Source organism: Bactrocera neohumeralis, unplaced genomic scaffold (genome assembly GCF_024586455.1).
Source record: "Bactrocera neohumeralis isolate Rockhampton unplaced genomic scaffold, APGP_CSIRO_Bneo_wtdbg2-racon-allhic-juicebox.fasta_v2 cluster11, whole genome shotgun sequence".
NCBI classification, from domain to species: domain Eukaryota; kingdom Metazoa; phylum Arthropoda; class Insecta; order Diptera; family Tephritidae; genus Bactrocera; species Bactrocera neohumeralis.
The window spans coordinates 16,179,732-16,200,097 of record NW_026089624.1 but is presented as its reverse complement, the minus strand read 5'-3'; the positions used below and the strand labels follow the sequence as shown (position 1 = coordinate 16,200,097).

Below are 20,366 nucleotides of genomic sequence, written 5' to 3'. Positions count from 1 at the left end.
TGAGTGGGGTTGGCGTGGCATGCAAAGAGGTGGCCAGTGTCATGCGGAGACTCATAGCACGCAGGACATATGTTGGATATGTCGGCGTCTATTCTGGACTAGTAGGTGTTTAACCTGCTACAATATCCAGAACGAAGCTGCGCGGGTTACTCGCGGCAACTCGAGTTCTTCGTCTGCAATGGCTGGTGATTTGACTCCAAGAACGCCATTCACTGGAAGGGAGTCGGTGAAGTTGTTGATACCTCCACTGTGAATGGCGGTTAGTACCTGACGGAAGTTAGTTGCGTCCGAAATCCGGTCGGCGTACTGTTCGATGTCGTCGACGTATTTGAGGAATGACCTCGTGATGTTCATAGGAGGCCATTCCGCTCCAAGCAGGTGGCTGCAGGAGTGATTTCTGCGAAAACATCGTAGCAGGAACTGCTTGGAGAGGAGCTCGTTATGCACCTTAACTGGGAGCATAAGGGTCTCACTATGTAGATGTTCTATCGGGAAACCAAGAGGCATGCTGTCGTGGTCCGGAATGCAGGGTTCTGGCAAGTCTGACGTTTCTTCATCTGCGTACCACTGCATCAAGGCGACCATATTGGTGCGGCGTAGGTGAGGACCGGCCAGCCGATTGCCTTGTAAGTTGCCAACAACATTTCTTGGTCTTTTCCCCATGTGCTGCTGGCTAACGACTTGAGGATTTTGTTGCGACTCTGTACCTTGGCGATAATCTCGGTCGTGTGAGGAGTGAAGGAGCATACACTATCAAATGTTACACCTAAAATCTTAGAGGTATTGACAGTCGTAATCTTGACACCGCTTCGACTGCAATATTAAGTTCAAGTGTATACTCCTTCGTCCATTTCTTGAATATGGTCGCTGTGGATTTGGTGGGGGAAAGTGTTAGGTTCTAGGAGCGTAGTTTGTTCGATGTCTTGCAGAAGCTTTGTGTGATTGACTGTGTCAAAAGCTTTTGACAACCCCCTGTTTAATTCTTCTCACTTTAGATGTTTCACCTCGAAATAGTACGGATGATTGACGACGGGTCAGGTAGTTCATGGTCCACCTCTTTAACCCTGGAGGAACCCTGGTTTTCTCAATGTCCTGCGATAGCGTTGTGTGGTTGACTGTGTCGAAAGCTTTTGACAAGTCCAACGCTACAAGGACCGTTCTCTCGCAGGGTGGTTTCTGGTTGAGGCCACGAACTATTTAAGCGTTTAAGACGCTAAGTGCTGTGGTGGTGCTGTGCACTTTTTTGTAGCTGGCTAGGCTCAGGTGGTGAGTGAAAGTCGGGAGTAGCAAGGCCTCAAGTGTCTTTACTATTGGGGAGAGGAGAGTTATCGGTCGATAAGATTCCCCTTTGTTGGCGGGTTTCCCAGGTTTCAGTAGTGGGACCACTCTTCCGACTTTCCACACATCGGGTATTTGAAGAGTGGTCAGCGACAGATTGAGGACCTTGGTGAGATATTTTACTCCCGTCGAGCCTATATGCTTTAGCATTAGCATGTTGATTCCATCAGGGCCAATGGATTTGAGGATTTCGCCTTGTTGATGACACCCTGAACCTCCTCATCGGTAAAAGTAAGTGGCGCGCCTTCGTTTGGTATTTTGCGCAGCCGTCGGTTAACACATCGTTTAACTTTGTCTACCGAAGGGTGTAGTGTGAACTGCCGGCTAAAATAGCTCGCGCACTTCTTCGGGTCCGAAGAGGCATGACCATTGAATTGAACCTCAACTCGGTCGTCGTGTCTCTTCGGGTTAGACAAAGCTTTGACAGAAGCCGAAAGCTTACTCACACCGGTAGAGGGGTTGCAGGACTTCAGGTGCATCGGCATGGCATAAGGTGTCGCGCTCATTAGCGGCTGGGAAATTGGGGGTGGATTTCCGCTATTCTTCCAGCCAGGATGAAGCGACCGGTAGCTGCTGCGATCACCTTGCGGAATCGACGTTCGCTAACGCATAAGTCCGTAGGAATGTGTAGAGTGGTAAAGGTGCTCTCAGTAAATTCTGTGAACCCGACCCAGTTAGCTTTATCAAAGTTAATGAAGGTACGGTTGTCCACAGAAACGAAATCGGGAGGTTTCTCGATCGAGATAATTATGGGCTGATGGTCTGATGCGAGAGTTAACATAGGACGCCAGGTTATGCTATTTATCAGACCACCGCTAGCAATGGTAATATCGGCGAGCTATTACAGGTGCCCATAACTCTGGTGAGGGCTTCGTCATTCATTGTGCAGAATGTCGAATCGTCAATCTGTTCCGCCAGCTCCATCCCCCTACGGTCATTTGACAGGCAGGAATGCCAAAGATCGTGGTGCGCGTTAAAGTCGCCTAGTACCAAACGGTTTTCACCACGAAGTAGCGCGCCCATATTCGGGTGATATCCTGTAGGGCAACATGTAACTGGGGAGATATATATATTAAATATTTCGAGTTCAACATCGCCTGTCCGGATAGCTATACCATGACATTCTAGGGTAGTATCCCTGGGGTCGATGTCTTCATCGATTATATATTATATTATCCCGATTCATAAGTGCAACTATCTCCTCGATCTTGCTCTGGAGTCCGTTGCAGTTGAATTGTAGTACACGGGTTTGTCGCGGGTACCCGTGGGTGATCCTGGGTGTGAGGGAGTGACGTGAGGGTGGTAGTTGTTGCAGTTGCAGAACCCGCAGGGGCGGTTGCCGCTCTGGGGTGTTGGTTGGCGACGCCACTGTTGTGAGTTGCGGGGGCAGACTCCTGCAGCATGGAGCATCGTACGACTCACTCCACTCACGTGTGGTGCGCAGGCCGGAACACGCCGGGAACTGACACCAGCCAGTGCAGGAGTTGCGCTTGACTGATGTAACGTTCCGACGTATGACGGTCTGACACAGGGAACTGACTGTGCGAGGAACCAAGAGTTGCTGATTGGATTGGGTGAGCGGCGGCGCAGCGCGCGAACTATGTGCAGATTGCACAGCCGTAGAGGCTGTTAGAGGGGATAAAATACGAGTCAATTCCGGTGCGTAGTGGGAATCGACAAGTCCAACGCTTTAACAGGGTGGTTTGTGGTTGAGAAGGAGAGGTGTGTTATCGGGCGATAGGACTCCCCTTTGTTGGCGGGTTTCTCAGGTTTCAGTAGGAGCACAGGTCGTACCCCACAGTTGCATGCCATACATCCAAATCGGTTTTATGAATGCGTTGTATAACAGGACTTTGTTGTCTAGGCTGAGCTTAGAAATTTTGTTTAAAAAACAATTTAAATTTGCTGCTCTTAACTTCATGCAAGTTACTTTACTCGCTATATATTGTTGCCACGTCAGCCTTCGATGTCAATACGTTAATAGCTGTTGGAATGTTCACTCTATACATTTTGTACAGATTTGGGCCTGCGCTACCCTGAGGTATATCAGCCCTTATTACACGTTTTTCTGATATGACGTCTGATACTTTAACTGTAAATTTCCTGTTTCTTAAAATAGCATTCCAAAGTTTTATGCAATTCGTAGGGTAAAATGTTTTTGATTTTCCATAAAAGGTCTTCATGCAAGACCTTATCGAACGCCTAAGGTCCATCTAGAAAAATAGCTTAGCGGTATTCTCTGTGCTTGAATGCTTCCCTGATTTCGTTGGTAATTCTATTTACTTGCTCTACAGTGCCATGTTTAGCACGAAACCGAATTGCTGCGTTGGTATTATATTATTTTCGTTTAGGAAGGGAGTCATCCTTGATAGTAAAACTTTTTCAAATATTTTAAAAATGCAGGCTAAGAGACTTATTGTTCTGTAGGAAGACGGCTGTGTTAAGTCTTTCTCAGGCTTATTTATCATAATGATCTCCGACTTTTTCCATCCAGTTGGATAGTATCCGAAATCAAGAATTACTTTAAAGAGCACGGAGAGCACCGTTATAGCAGTATTTGGTACCTCAATTAGAATTTTTGGAGTAATATTACCGAGTCCTGATGCCTTTTTCGGATTTAGCTCTTTTATGATTCTAGTAACTTCAAAGGTAGAAATCCTTATAGACACAAGCAACTCGTTAGCAGTATTGGGCAAATAAGGCAACTTAAAGTGGTTCTTTGAGCAATTGGTTTGAATTCCCTTTTCTAGGTGATTTGCAAAGCAAATTGCTTTTTCCTCATCACTATGCGCCCAATTACCATTCGACTGTCTTAGAGGTATGTTGGAATCTACTGGTTGCTTAAAAGACTTTTGGGCTTTCCAAAGGGAGTTTCACTTGCTAGAATTTGGACACAGTTTCTTGATATAATTTTCAGTGTTGTGTTTTTCCTCGCGTTTAAGCGTTTTTTTTTTAACTTTCGTACAGCAGATTTCAGTTGAAGCACAGTTGAAGGGGGCGACTTAACTGCCATTCACGTCTAACTCGCCTTTTCTCATTTACAAGTTTCTTTATACTTATACTTTCATCAATAGTGTTACACTAACAAAATGTAAAGCGAATTTGCATTCCAAATATGCAAGACCATTTGCACCAGATTGTGAATTTCCCTAATGTCTTATCCTGTATTTATTTTGCAATTAATATTGATGTGGCAGCTGATATATTTTCTATACTTCAACCAGTTAGTTTTATGAGATGTTTATAGAAACTCTTGGCTCAAATATCATGGGCTGTTCGTATAACTTTATTAGTACATTAGAATGATCAGATGATAAATTTGTAAATGTAGCAGCTGTCAAAGGCGATCTATCTACATATATTTTTGACTACAGCAAAATCTACTAAGTCTGGTATTTTTTGCTATCACTGGGCCAGTATGTCGGCTTAACAGGATATATTATATCCAGCTTTCGGATTAATACGACGTGTGCCCCTGTAATTTTAAAACGAGGTGAACAGTATACTGTACTTGTCCAATAAATTACGAACGGAGAAAAAAATATGCGGAGTTCTAACTTTAATCATTAATAAAAACATAAATATTTGGCGTATTTTAGAAAAAAATTATTTTTTATATGCTATGTACATTAAACTTAAATTATTATATTTTTGTATTGAATCATATTCAATATTTTATCTCTGCTAGAACTCTGCATATTTTTTTCTTCGTTCGTAATTTATTGGACAAGTACTATATAACTGTAAGGTAAGTCACAGCCCCAATTTTGTAGGGATATTGTTGTAGCTTGTAACTGCGCTGTAGCATGAGATTTATTCGTTTTCTAACCAACACTGCTGTTCCACCATGTGCTTGAATGCCCTGTGACAACTTCGATTTCAAATCTTTATATACAGGACAACCCCTGTAGTTAGCAATGTGATTTCCTCCACAATTAATGTATTTTTTATTTAAATCGTCTTTCTTAACGGTGCAGCTATAATTGGGATGTAAATCACCACACAAACACTGCGTAGAGTGCAAAATGATTTGGTATGCCCATATTCTTGGCAGCTAGTACATTGTACGGGACCGTTCCTTATATGTGGTTCTTCAACAGTTACTCTACGATGCAGCAAATATTTCAGATTATATAAGTATAGGATGTGTTTATTCCTTTTTTAGTTGATTAGAGTGCGGCAACAATTCAATTTTAAACATTAGGTGTGGTACTTTATTTCTATTAAATATATTTACAACAGTTTTAATACCAAAACTGCATTCTTTCAATGCTTCTTTGACTTCACTAGAGTCTACGGCGTACTCCTTATTTACAAGAACTTGGCCTTAAAACTCTTCAGTTGATAAGAATAATAAATTTGACAATTTCCATAAAACCTTTTTCAGTGTACGACTGAATTTTTGTTTCATCTATATTGGCCTTTTTTTGGCACAATATCGAAATTGTTACTAACTTCAATTTCACTTAATTTAGCAAAAAGAGCATTACGGCTACGCTCGCGCAAATGTATTGGAGGTGGTTTGGCATTAACGACTGTGGTGGTACACTTCCCATCGTCGCAGATAGGAGCATTTGATCTCAAAAACCGGACAAAATTGTTTAAAGTGGTTTTATGAATGAAAATTAATAAAAATGCATGACTAAATATAATAAAGAAATATATTCAAATAAAACAAGTAAGAAAGAGCGAAGTTCGGGTGCAACCGAACATTTTATTTATTTATTTAATAAAATGTTCCCTGAGTTTCATTAAGGTACCTTACATACAATCACCAATCATAGTATGAAGCAAGGCCAAGTGGATGTTCGAAAATCTTGGTAATATGGGTGGAGGGTCAGGTTTTCGCTCAATTGTATCTACTATGTTAGATACACTGTTATGAATTAAGCATGTTCTGAAATTTTCATTGAGATGACTCAAATATTGGCGGATATATCCAGCATAAAGTGACATAGAAGAAGAAAGTATTGACCCAAATTTAACCCATTTTCGATGCATAGAAATATTATTGTCAGGAAAGGATTCTGCGTGAATTTCAATTTCATATCTCACACATTGAACGATATTTTCAAAAGTCAATAGGTACCGGGGTCCACATATTCGGTACCTAGGGGCTTTAAAAGTTTTGGTTGGATTTGGAAAATTTTTGGTCAAACGGTGGCATACTTGAATGAAATTATTACCGCAAAATTTTATTTCGTTACATTACTTACTTCTTTATTTGTGTACTGGAAAGTGAAAGAATCAAACGGAATTTTAAATTGTGTTATATGGGAAGTAGGCGTGATTGTAATCCGATTTCGCTCATTTTCATTCTGTGACATAGAAATATTAAAATAATAACATACTATATTTAGGCGAAATTGGTCTGTCGGGTTCCGAGATATGAGATTTCACCAAAAAGTGAGCTGTGCCACACCAATTGTCCAATTTTCACACCGGTTCCGATAGAGCCCCTTATACCATTTATATACCACCCGTCTTGATTAATTTAGGAGGATTTCAGTATTTAATTAAAATAAATAAATAAAAGCAGTACTCATTTTATGCAAGTGACCGACATAATTCAACGTGCTTTCTTTTAAGCGGAGGAAAGATGAGGAAAAAGTTTAAGTTTATATTCTAAGTAGAAAACCCTGTAGTTTAGTAAAAAAATTAATTTATATCCCGACCTCCCCCGACACTATTACAAAAACACTAATTTCTAACAAATTAAAAAAATATTTTTTTCTTTTTTTTTGATATTTCATTTAATTTTCCCAAAAAAATTAATATTTATTTTATGAAAATTAAATACATACCATGTTTAGAATCCAAAACAAATATTTTCCAGAATTCACGCAACACAAAACACCAGTTGCAATTTCGAGATTAATAGAGAGTATCGAGATTCCTTACGTACTGAACGAAGTCTAGGTTCCGACTACTTGTGTGGCAATATAGCGGACTGAAGGTCAATCATTTAATCGGCTTATTGTAGTACAATTATTTAGGTACTAGAGAAAAAATCAATTTTGATTTAGCATTGCTGCAGTTTGTAATTCTCACTTTTGTCCGGGTTTAAAAGGAAAATGCTCCTAAGTGCGTCGTCTGAACCATTGCTTAGTAATGCAAATATATTACCATTTAAAACTTACGGTTTATTGGTGTGCCGCCTTGAATTTTTTTAGGATTGACCGCTGATTTTAAAGGACTCAATTTTCTTTTTATATTAACGTAGCGGTCAGTGCCGGTTTCTACAGACGGCCCGTTTTTTATTGATATATTCCTACCTTACGTTATGTTTTCTTCGTTGCCTGCACGCTTACTGGAACCTGCAGACTGGTTACTGTCAGCGCATTTTTTTGTTGCCCGGCTGTTGTTTTCTGCTACTTCTGCTGACTTCGTCCGTTGCTTCGTTTCCTTTTCAGCTGATAGCCGCGTTGACTCATCATCGCTGTTACACATTTTATTGCCAGTAGTGGTTATTGTTGTTGGCTCGACAAAGCTGAAGTAGGCATTTAAGGAATGCCTACAGCTTTACTGGTGAGGCTGTGAAGCACTCATTATTGTTTGCTTCATTTATTTTGTTTTTACTTTTTGATTCGCCCACTATTTGTTTATATTTATTATTATTTATTTGTGTGCACTGGTCTTTATATGCTTTGTTTGTTTACAATTTAATAAATCGTTTTTTTTTTGTTTAACTTTTGACTTGATTATTATTTTTTTTTGTAAAAACACAATTCACGAAGCGAATTAAATAAACACGTCCGTACACTTCTCTCTCTCGAATTCAGTATTTTGTTTCATGAGACCATAGAAATGATTGCCAATGTGATAAGGCTCATTTATATGCTCATTGGCCAACGCTAAACCCTTTATTCAATTTACCAAGAATACAAAAGCTTTTTACCTGGTACTCTTGCTTTAAAACCAGGCATTTTCACAACTTTTCTGGCTGTAAAACTGCAAATCTGTATTTGAAATTTTTCATTCTGCGCTGATGTAACGCGGGATTTTTTTGGCCAAAAATATATGACTCGTTGTTTCCCGATATATTAGTATTGTTGGGCGATCGGAATGAGATTTTGATGTAATGATTCCTATTGGCTTTGGCAACCTATTTAATTGAAGACTCAGCTCTACCAACCATTACTCCAATTTCGCGATGTTTAATACCTTTCTCCTAATTTTAAAATTGTTTTTTGTTTTTTCACTCCGATTTCTTTTCGAGTTTTATTCATGGGTGCTAGTATAAATTATTTAAAACCAAACTTATTTCAAGACCGCAAAGTTGTTAGTTGACACCTCATGAGAAAGATAGGAGGATTGGTCATTCATAATTTTTAACAATCATATTTACAATTATAAGCATTTTCAAATTCTGTTTAAATCAGCATGAGGTAAGAAAACCATTTCTTCATTAAGTTTTTCAATTAAAATGGTTGCTACAATAATGTTGTCTGTTATATTTTTAATTACCCAATGTGTACCGTTTCATAATTGTGGTGGATTGAGGTAACGCTGAATAATAATAGTTGAACAATTTTCATCCGACGATTATTTGATGCCATTGCGGGATGTATGTACATATGTATCTACATCGGTATAGATTTTCGTTTTCATTTTCATCAACAACAGTATAGAATAATTTGAAGTTATTTTGTACTATATTATGTGAATTAAATGCTTACAAACGAATTTTTGAAGTATTAGAGTATATAAAAGTGAACAATATATTTTAAATCGTACTTTAAATAGTTGAAAATTTCAACTTTAATCGCAATATCTCTAAAACTATATCCTCTTCCATCCGCCCATACCCATTTTATCCTCAGACGGCATTCCAAAGTTGTCCACAGTCTCTGCCAGAAAAACTAGCAAAAGAGGGCACAGGTTTAGAACGCAAAAACTGAGACAGGAGCTTCGTTTTGAATACAAAGCTTTTGTTTCTTAACTGCTAACTCTTATTAGAAGAAAAGAGTTTAAGCAGATAAACTAAAAAGGTGAGAGTGCTGCTGGTGAAATTTCGACTAGCAGATAATAGCTGCTGTTATATAAAAAAGCAGCTACTAAAACAAGCGAGAATTGAGGAATTCGCTTTAAGGGATCGTCTCAGTGTGAAATTTTCGAGAAACCGATTTTTTTGTTGCCTTGATAGTATATACTGTAATAAACTTTCTTTCAAATTTTGAAATCTAAATCCTAATTATTACGGTCGCTACAGCGTTTTTTGTAGAAAGGCAACAAAGTGGGGACTTAGCGACTCGAATCTTTAAACGGGTTTTTTTCAGAGTGGTGTTTTTCAAAAATGTATCTAGATTGCCTGACGACTATTACTTCAACTTCTATATTTTAAGCCGCCAATGCAGCCCCATTATTGAGCAAGTTATGATCCAAACCATTAATTTTTACATTCAGGAATATACTCCCGCCAATCAAATTTGTTTCGTTTCTACATTTTCCAATATTTAGAAATTGTATTATATCTGAGAGTGGATCTGTTTCCAAGTGTTCGCACATATTTACGGTTCCTATGGTATGAGCGCTTAAACATTCGTTAATCTCATTGTCTTAAGGTAAGGGAGGGTGGAGTCATGTGTAGAAGTTCACGCAAGTGAGGAAAGTTCTCTGATCGCCATTCACTTGGTAGTGGCCAGAAACGATTCTTTTACATATGACTCAAGCAGCTCACGTCTTCCGGTCTTTGACCAAGTATCCTCTGGGTAGTCTAAGAACATCCGTTTGAAGGCGAGCTAAAGTGAGAAGGCGAAATATCCCCTACATAGGGTTGTGCGCTGGGTTTGGGACCCGCCACGTAAAAAAAAAACACCCCCAATTAATAGTAACAACTAGCCTCGGATGAGAGACCCCCCTTTTGATGACGACCACGGCAAACGAAATAAGGACTACGATTTAAGGGCATGCACCTGGAATGTCTGGTCCCTTAATTCGGAAGGTACCGCTGCTAAGCTGGTTGATGTCCTCGTGAAAATAAAGGTTGACATCACCGCCGTCCAAGAAATGCGATGGACGGGACAAGGACAAAGACGAGTAGGTCTTTGTGGCATTTACTACAGTGGCCATATAAAGGAGCGCAAGTTTGGGGTGGGAGAGAGACGCCGTCGCCGAGTACTATCATTCACTCCGGTGAATGAACGTCTTCAACATATCGCTGATTTAAGCCCACGCCCCGCCGGAAGAGAAGGACGGTGTGACCAAAGATGCCTTTTATAAGTGCTTGGAGCGCACTTATGAGAACTGCCTCCGCCACGATGTCAAAATCGAGCTTGGCGATTTTAACGCCAGGGTGGGCATAGAAAGTATCTTTGGCACTACGGTCGGTAAATTTAGACTCCACGACGAAACATTTCCAAATGGGTTGAGGCTGATCGACTTCGCCGGGGCCCGAAATATGGTTATCTGTAGTACTAGATTCCAGCATAAGAAAATTCATCAAGCTACCTGGCAGTCTCCGGATCGAAAAACTAACAACCAGATCGATCATGTTGTGATAGACGGAAAACACGTTTCCAGTGTTTTAGATGTGCGTGCGCTCCGAGGTCCTAACATCGACTCGAATCATTATCTTCTTGCAGCTAAGATTCGCACCCGCCTCTGTGCAGCAAAAAACGCACGTCAACAAACACAAGGAAGGTTCAACGTCGAGAAGCTGCAATCACAACAGACAGCCGAACGATTTTCTACTCGGCTTACGTTCCTTACGTACAGCTGCAACCGAAACCATTGGTTTTCGGAAAGTGCAAAAGAACAGCTGGTACGACGAGGAGTGCCGTGTCGCAGCGGAGAGAAAACAGGCTGCCTACCTCGCAACGTTACGATCGACCACAACACTTAGAAATCCAACGCAGGATAACTCTTGCCAACAGGTGCTATTTCGGACTGAGTAGGCAATTGAGAAGTAAAGTCCTCTCTCGACAAACAAAAACCAAACTCTATAAGTCACTAATAATTCCCCTCCTGCTATATGTTGCAGAGGCTTGGACGATGTCAACAACTGATGAGTCGACGTTGCGAGTTTTCGAGAGAAAAGTTCTGCGAAAGATTTATGGTCCATTTCGCGTTAGCCACAGCGAATATCGCATTCGATTGAACGATGAGCTGTACGAGATATACGTACGGTGACCATATTTTCAAATTGAAAATACAGTACACCTTTTTGAACCCTCATTTTATAAAAACAAAAAACAGATACATTAGTTTATGTTCATTTATTTTGAGAAATACATGTACATATGTTTTTTTCATTTACATTATACATAAATAAAAAACATAAAAAAGTCTTCAAACATAACAGAAGTCTTCGTGACTAGATAGTAAATAATAATTTACACAGTTTATACAGACTTTTCAGCGGAATGAATTTTTTTAATCAAATCAAAATTATTTTTTAAATACTCTTTGAATTCTAGGCAGCTTAACTCGTAGTTGACTTTGGTAATTAAAATCGATTTTATTGTTTCGGTTTTAATTTTGGTTTTGAATTTCATATTTTTAAGAATTGAAAACAGCCTTTCCGTAGGGGCATTTTACCCGGGCAAGCACAAACAAAACTGAACAGCTTTTATAATATTAGAATCTAAGAAATTTTATTTTCTTCAAAATGTTTGAAAATTTCCAACCACCTGTTTTGAACATTGATTTCATTTTCGTTCCATTCATTAAACTTGCAACTAGGTGTTGCATAACTTTTAACGCAAGAAAATTCATCAAATAATTCGTTATCTTTTGTATTGATACCATTTCTTTTTTCTAAAATATATGAAAAACTGGCCTCCACTTCATTCCATGGCGGTACTCTCTGGAGTAGTATCCATTTTAAAACCTGAACTTCTATGAATGCACTGTCCCACAGGCTTAGGTAGTCAACACAATTGATATAAAAGTTTTTTGTGCATGTTTGGAATTGATTTACATCAATTAAACTTTTCTGTTGTAAGACTGTAATAGAGTTTTTAACTTCTAATGGTACAAAGTCTTCTTCTTTACGTGCAATAACTTTGTTTTTTAGTTCATTTATGAGGAAAGCTGTTTCTATCATTGAAATTGTTTGCGACTCAATTTTTAAAATATAGCTGTGAAAGAGACCTGCTTGGTAATGCCCGAATAAAAGCCAAACTTCAGCGCAAGGATTTTCAAAAAATTGTTTTAAGACAGTTGGACACTTTGGTTGTAACAAAAAATAAAATTTTTTGAGAGGATCGAAAAGTTTCAGAATCCTCTCTATTGATGGCTTCAAAGTGAGCCACCTAGTTTTACTAAATCCCATTAGTTTACAATGTTCGAAGTTTAAGTTTTCACAAATATCTTTAAATTCTGCCACACGGACTGTGTAAATATAAAAGAAAGAGTAGATCTTTACAACAATGACTTCGATGTGAATTGGAAGACATTCCACAGAACATTGTATGCAATTATTTAAAATGTGGGCAGCACAATTAATTCCAATTAATGTTTTACCAGTGGCCTGTTAAAATTTTTGTAAAAAGGTTGTTTTTACCCCGCCTGGATGCACCACCAAAATTTGCGTTCGTATTGTCTGCACATAAAGCTAGCAATTTTCTTTCCAATTTAAATTTGTTTAACAGCTTTAGAATAGAAATCCTTCTTCAATTCCTTAATGGCGTTGGGTGCAAGCACATTGCAAATAATGGCTTCGCACTTGGTTCGTGCGCATGAATATTTTTGATCAAAACAGCTTTTGATAAGTTTATTTGTGCAATCATTTGAGCGAAAAGAATAGTTGTGTTGAATGGTATGGTACGCCCATGTTTCTTCTGTGACGCATGTCACTTTTCGACAACCATCAAGCGATTTAGATAAGTAAAATGCAGAAATGGTTTTACTACAGGCTGCAGAAATATCAGCGCGTTTGTATTTATTATTCTTTAAATGTTGCAGGATATCCAGTTTGCCGCTATTTGCAATGGAAAAAACTGCCATACATTTAACGCATTTTACTTCACTGGCTCTTGTTGCTTCTATTAAGAAGTTGAATTCTTTTCGAAGTTCTGTATTAAAAACACACTTTCTCCTGGGCGCCATTAAGCTAATAAACAATTACATAAATTTGATAAGTCCACAGTTACAAAGGCATTTTTATTTCAACAAATTTACCTGAAATGGAAGTCTAGCTACATAAAATTTGTGCAGATTGCATGTGCTTGAAGCCGGCTTTAAATTAAGCATTGCCAATTTCTTTTTAGTTGTCGGATTTCCATGATAAGTTTTCAATAAACAGCTGCTTTTGTTTACGTTTTGCATGCATCGCATTGCCAACCATAGTCACCACACCAACGTAGTGCATTCTAATTTTGGCCTTGCCATAATTTCGAAATAATGAATATATTTTTACAAGCGAGATGAGAAAACGAAAATACTTAAATGGCACTTTAAAGTGAGGAGCAATCTATCCGACAAGTTAGTACAGGTAACTTACTTGCTTAGAAAACGACCTTAAGAGTGTTAGCAGGTTTAAATGCGCAAGAAAGTTTACAAACTACAGTACAAAACCAGTAAATTTTTCAAAAAAGATACTTTTTCGCATTTTTATCGTACAAAATAATTTACACAGAGCAAAACTTCCAAAAACAGTACTGTCCTGTATAATACAGTGTGTATGGTCAACGTAGATATACGACGACATTGACATAGTTCAGCGAACTAAAAGACAGCGGCTACGCTGGCTAGGTCATGTTGTCTGAATGGACGAAAACACTCCAGCTCTGAAAGTATTCGACGCTGTAGCCGCCGGGGGTAGCAGAAGAAGAGGAAGACCTCCACTCCGTTGGAAGGACCTGGCTACGCTTGGAATATCCAATTGGCGCCACGTAGCGAATAAAAGAAACGACTGGCGCGCTGTTGTTAACTCCGCTATAATCGCGTAAGCGGTGTCTACGCCAATTAAGAAGAAGAAGGTGTTTTTCAAAACGGGTTCCACTCTCGAGGGAAGAATTTTTAAATTATCTAGTTACAATTTGGAGAGAACATTTTTAACGTCATTCTCTATCACAGCGTGATAGCGACTTTCCTACAGATTAATAATATTTTTGAAATTTTTGTTTTAGATTTAAATTGCGGCCATAATCGCGGACTTCGCACAGGACCTTTTTTTCACGTATCATTTCAATAATTTATTTAATTATAATACACCTAATAAATAAATATAAAAAAATAATTCTGTATTCGTAATGAATGTATTTATTTATAAAAAACCGGAGCGATAAGTTAATTTCAGCATTAAAAAATAGTTGCGAAAGTCAGTGATTTTTCCGAGCAGTGCAAATTGTACCTAGTTCCCGCTCTGCCAAGGCAGTCCAGTCGAGTGGCCATCAGTGCCCCAAAGACCTCAGCTTGGCGGCATAACTTCCTGTCTGATGAATCAAATGATATTTGTTGTAAATGTCAGCCTACTGTATCGTCACTGTACCTATGATTGAGGTTTTATACATCTGTCGCCGTACTCTCGCTCTATGAAATATGAAGTATATTAATTATTTAGCTTCCTACACTTTTAAAGAATTTTTTGAATTATTTTCTTAGACCACATTGCAATTTATTATTATAATTGTTAATACATTTTCGGCGTTAATTAGATGTTTTATTTCTTTATATAATTACAGAAGTTGTTCTACAACATTCACACGTACAAGTTAACTCCAAAGCATTTTAAGGATAAGCTGATGCATGTAAGAGATAAATAATCTATGGTTACAACTCCAAGGTTTTAGCTCTGCAGCATATATAGGAGGTGGCAAATAATTCGGTCAACCGACGTACTTTTTGGGATCTCCAGGAGTTACTGTTATTTGCTATACAGTCATTGACCAAATATAGGAAACTAAAGAAAGACAATTCCAGACGTAAAGTTAAGCTGCGTTTACTGCCGAAATAGATTTTCTTAAGTGTGCCATCGCGATGGCTGCTCCAGCAGCCTGTACGCGTTTTTCCGATAATTATGAAATTAAGGAGGAACTTGGAAAGTAAGTCAAATTTTGTAATGTAAGGCTAATCTTCGAAATATTGTATATTAAATTTTAACTAAAGTATAAATGACCAATTAATGAATACCAATTGCTATTTTCGACTAGTTTTTACCGAAAAAAGAAAGGTATATTTTTATTTAGGTGGAATAATTACAAAAGGTAAACTTGGATCCCCTGATGACTGCAACTATCTTATTATAAATTACTTAAAATGCTTGTGGAGAATTTATAAAAATATTGTAATATTTGCCTAAAAGCACATGTTTAATGAATTTCACTTGACTTAGTCTGGTTGATGTAATATAAGATGTAATTATAATTTCATCTATTCCATCTTGCTTCAACATTTTGCAGAAAAAACAGTTCACTTTTATATAAAAAATCACAAATTTGGGGTTGAGCGAAGAAAAGACCTTTTTTCGTAAAATTTTTTAGAAAAAATTATTGCTGTAGGTTTATTTTACTTATTATTATTTGAAAGTACAACATTTGAAGGATACTTAAAAAAGTTTTATCGAAAAATAGCGAGGAATAACAGATTTATCGTCGATCTCTTCAGGCACCTCGAAAAAAAGTTTTTGTGCGGTGACCAGCCTACAGCATCACTGGATCATCTGAGACCAAAAAATTAAAATGCTTCCTTTAGTTTATTGTTTATCTTTCAATTGACGTCGAGTTTTTTTTTTAATTTTTCAATTATGGGTACCATTTTCAAGCCAAAATGACGATTTTGGACGAAAAAATCGTCCTATTTGTTATTGTAAAATGCTTAGAAATAAAAATTTTTGGAAAAACTCGACGTCATTCGAGAGCTATATATATGTAGAATATTTGTACAAAATTTCAAAACGATCGATGCAGTAGTTTTTTCTGTAAGCTGGTCACCGATTTTAAAAATGACATATTTGGGAAAATCGATTCAAAGTTAATCAACTTGCTGTAACTTCGTTAGTTTTTCTCCGAATGACCTAAAAAAAAATAAAAAAATATGGAGAAAAGAGTTGTCAAACCTTAACAATGTCCATGGTAATAGTATAGTATAGTACAGAAAAAAGTACCATTAACAATATTATATACTTACTAACAATATAGTGGGATGATAAAGAAAATCGCATTGAGATGATTGCTTTACATTAGTGTGAAAAAGGCTCAAGTGATTTTTGAGATTTTCAAAAAAATTCCCCTTATTGTTTTCAACCTAACTGTATTTTGGTTTAAGTTTTGAAATTCGGTTTTGTGGTCAAGTTGCGATTGGAGTGTTGTCAAATTTCAAATGTTTTTGGTTTTACGATTTTCAACTATCCGCCAGTTGGATTGACTAGAGTACGAAAAAATTTTAACTGCTAACAAGCAAAATAACTGATTAAAATAGTTTATACTTATAAATAAAATATGTTTTTTTTTTGCTCATTTTCCGTTTTCTATTAATATTTTGCCGTAATAATATTACTGCGTTTATTTAGTTTACGGTGTGAAATATCAAAATGAATCCAACTGTGTTTTTTTATTTGAGCTCTAGTGAAATGGGCATAAAAAAATAGTGCGGAGATAGCTAAGAGATCGTAGCAATAGCGTAGGCATAAAAAAAATATGAATCCACATTTACAAAATTTTCTTTGTAGATATATCGTTGAACAAAGCATCGGAATCTTAAAAACACGGTGGAGAATTTTAGGATTTTAGGCAAGAGAGGAAGATATCACCCCACAAAGGTGGAAGATTTACTAACGTTTGTGAGGCATTACATAACATCTGCATAAAATTTACAACAAGTTGCGACCCTCAAAATTACGATTCTTATCACACACAAGAAATGGACACTGGGGTAGAAAAAAATTTAATTGAGGTATGCACTGCGACCTTGGGTCTATTGTGCCCTCTCCTAAGCCTCTCTCATTAAGCCCCAGCAAATCGATAAATTCTAGTATTTTGCTGGGAGCAAGAGAGTTGATGTGATCCCTATTCGGAAATATGGTTCCAAGGGCCTTAGACCTTGGTCTGCAGACTGCGATGCAGTCGATTAGTAGGTGCTCCGGGGTTTCAGGTTCCCTGTCGCAGAACCGGCAGTTAGCGCAAGGGCCCGAGTTTAGTCCTTGGGAGGTTGACCTAAACCTATTAAGGTTGTACCCCCCTATTAGCAACTTGGCATGCCGCATGCCATGCGCCCGTTGCCAATGACCTTCTCTGCCCACTCTCTATTCCTTACGGAGCAGCTCCTTTATAGTGTGGGGGCCCACCCCAGTGAACGGTTCGTGCCCTACCATATTTGTGGAAGCTGCGTAGCGGGCGAGCTCTCAGCCAGTTCATTGCCGGCTATGCCTCTATGATCCGGTACCCAAATTAGGTGTACTTGGTTCAATTCAGATAGGCTGTTTAGCCGTTCTCTTCACTCCTGCACTAGCAGCGATTTGATCTCGTAAGAGGAGATCGCTTTTAGTGCCGCTTTGCTATCGCTGAATATGGTTATTCGCTCATTTCGATAGCCGCGATGGAGGTTTATCTCTATACACTGACTTATGGCCAAGACTTCGGCCTGGAAGATACTGAGGAATCTGCCCATCGGTATGGATAGCCTTGTGCGTGGACCAGCGATCCCTGCACCAATACCTTCCGACGTCTTCGAGCCGTCAGTGTACCACTTTAGTGTACTATCCCTCAGCGCCAGCTCAAGAGTGGAGTCATTCCACTCGCTCTTGCTGCCGAGGGTAACCTTGAACTTCCTCGTGAAATTTATTGTTTTTGTAATCCCGTTCCTCGGGAGAAGGGCAATTGGATTGTTGCCACTTATCATCTTCATCCTCTGGGACGAGATTATTTTCCCTTTGCCGCATCCCTCTGCCGTTATTTGCAGGAGTGAATGCTTGGCTACTTGGTCAATCACTATGTGGAGCGGTGTGAGTTCCTCCAGCACCGCCGTTGGGCAGGTTCGCATAGCGTCCGTCATGCCGACGCATACTAGCCGCTGAAGCTTCGATAGTTCCATCACCACCGAGGCCCGTGCCGCCACAGAGGCCCAGGACACCTCTCCATATGTGACTATCGGTCGCATAATCATGGTGTACAACCACCTGACAATCCTTGGCTTGCAACACCAGGATTTTCCTGCCAGCCGATTGCACACCATTAGTGCCTTTGTCGCCTTGACCAGGGTTTGGTTCACATGCTGCTTCCACCGCAAAGTGGAATCCAGCGTGAGACCAAGATATTTTACCTTGCTGGTCATCTCGATCTCTTTACCCCCAAGTGTGAGGTTCCTAAGCCCGGGTAGGGATCTTCGCCTCGTGAACGGGACGATGGTAGTCTTCGAGGGGTTGATACTCAGTTCAACTCCTATGCACCACTCCTTTGCCAGGTTTAGACCTCGTTGCACTAGGTCACAGAGAGTGTCCTCGAACTTGCCTCTCGCTATAATCACTATATCCTCCGCTTATCATTGGCAGCGGATACCGTTGTCGGTTAGCAGTGCTAACAAGTCGTCCACAACAAGGCTCCATAGCAGGGGCGATAGTACACCACCCTGCGGAGAGCCTCTTGTTGTGCCGAGACGAATCTTAGTGCCCCCTGCTGTGGTCTCAGCAACCCTGGTGCGCAGTACCGCCTCTATCCATCTGCGCACCGGTGCTGGCACATTCCTACCCTCCAGTGCCATGGCTACACTTCTATGAGATGTGTTGTCAAAAGCTCCCTCGATATCCAAAAAGGCGCATAGCATAACTTCCCCTTTCTCCAGTGAACTCTCTATCTCGGAGGTCAACTGGTACAGAGCCGTGTTTGTTGATCTGCCAGCTCTGTATGCATGCTGAGCCGCATGCAGGGGTGCAGTCTTCAGCTCCTTCGACCTTAAATGATGATATCTTCTCCATAGTTTTCAGTAGGAAGGAGGTTAGGCTAATTGGCCTAAAAGATTTAGCCAAAGAGTAGTCCTTCCTACCTACTTTCGGTATGAAGATTACCTCAGCTGACCTCCGGGAAGTGAGCACCCAAGAGCTCTGTAGCTCTGTCCTCAGCGCTGGTCGTGAATGTCCCGTCATTCCTTTTGATGTCTAGCACTGTGTCCGTCTTCCCTTTAGCCAAAGCTTTGTGCTTTCACAGAATCTCCTAAAGCTAGCCTGTTTAGCAGACCTGATCTCTTTATTGTACAGTGTCAGGTTGCTCCTATATTCTTCCCAGACCCCTGTACGTTTCTTCTTCTTCTTAATTGGCGTACACACCGCTTACGCGTTTATAGCCGAGTTAACAACAGCGCGCCAGTCGTTTCTTCTTTTCGCTGCGTGGCGCCAATTGAATATTCCAAGCGAAGCCAGGTCCTTCTCCACTTGGTCCTTCCAACGGAGTGGAGGTCTTCCTCTGCATCCCCCGGCAGGTACTGCGTCGAATACTTTCAGAGCTGGAGTGTTTTCATCCATCCGGACAACATGACCTAGCCAGCGTAGCCGCTGCCTTTTAATTCGCTGAACTATGTCAATGTCGTCATATATCTCGTACAGCTCATCGTTCCATCGGATGCGATATTCGCCGTGGCCAATGCGCAAAGGACCATAAATCTTTCGCAGAACCTTTCTCTCGAAAACTCGTAACGTCGACTCATCGGTTGCTGTCATCGCCCAAGCCTCTGCACCATATAGCAGGACGGGAATTATGAGCGACTTATAGAGTTTAGCTTTTGTTAGTCGAGAGAGGACTTTACTTTTCAATTGCCTACTCAGTCCGAAGTAGCACCTGTTGGCAAGAGCAATCCTGCGTTGGATTTCCAGGCTGACATTATTAGTGGTGTTAATGCTGGTTCCTAAATAGACGAAATTATCTACAACTTCAAAGTTATGACTGTCAACAGTGACGTGAGAGCCAAGTCGCGAGTGCGACGACTGTTTGTTTGATGACAGGAGATATTTCGTTTTGCTCTCGTTCACTACCAGACCCATTTTCTGTGCTTCCTTGTCCAGCCTAGAGAAAGCAGAACTAACGGCGCGGGTGTTGAGGCCGATGATATCAATATCGTCGGCATACGCCAGCAGCTGTACACTCTTATAGAAGATG

The 20,366-nt window shown here is 39.7% G+C and overlaps 1 protein-coding gene and 1 long non-coding RNA gene across 7 annotated transcripts in view; one reads left to right on the top strand and one right to left on the bottom strand.

Moving 5' to 3' along the window:
- The window catches only part of LOC126766148 (uncharacterized), an 897,272-nt gene that overhangs the window by 326,232 nt on the left and 550,674 nt on the right, over positions 1–20,366 (bottom strand). The window lies entirely within an intron of this gene.
- LOC126766239 (uncharacterized) overlaps positions 1–20,366 on the top strand; it is a 107,599-nt gene that overhangs the window by 69,627 nt on the left and 17,606 nt on the right. For all 6 annotated transcript variants that reach the window (XR_007668754.1, XR_007668756.1, XR_007668752.1 and 3 more), the window contains one exon: positions 14,967–15,326. This is a non-coding gene — a long non-coding RNA (uncharacterized LOC126766239). The remainder of the gene's footprint in view (positions 1–14,966; positions 15,327–20,366) is intronic.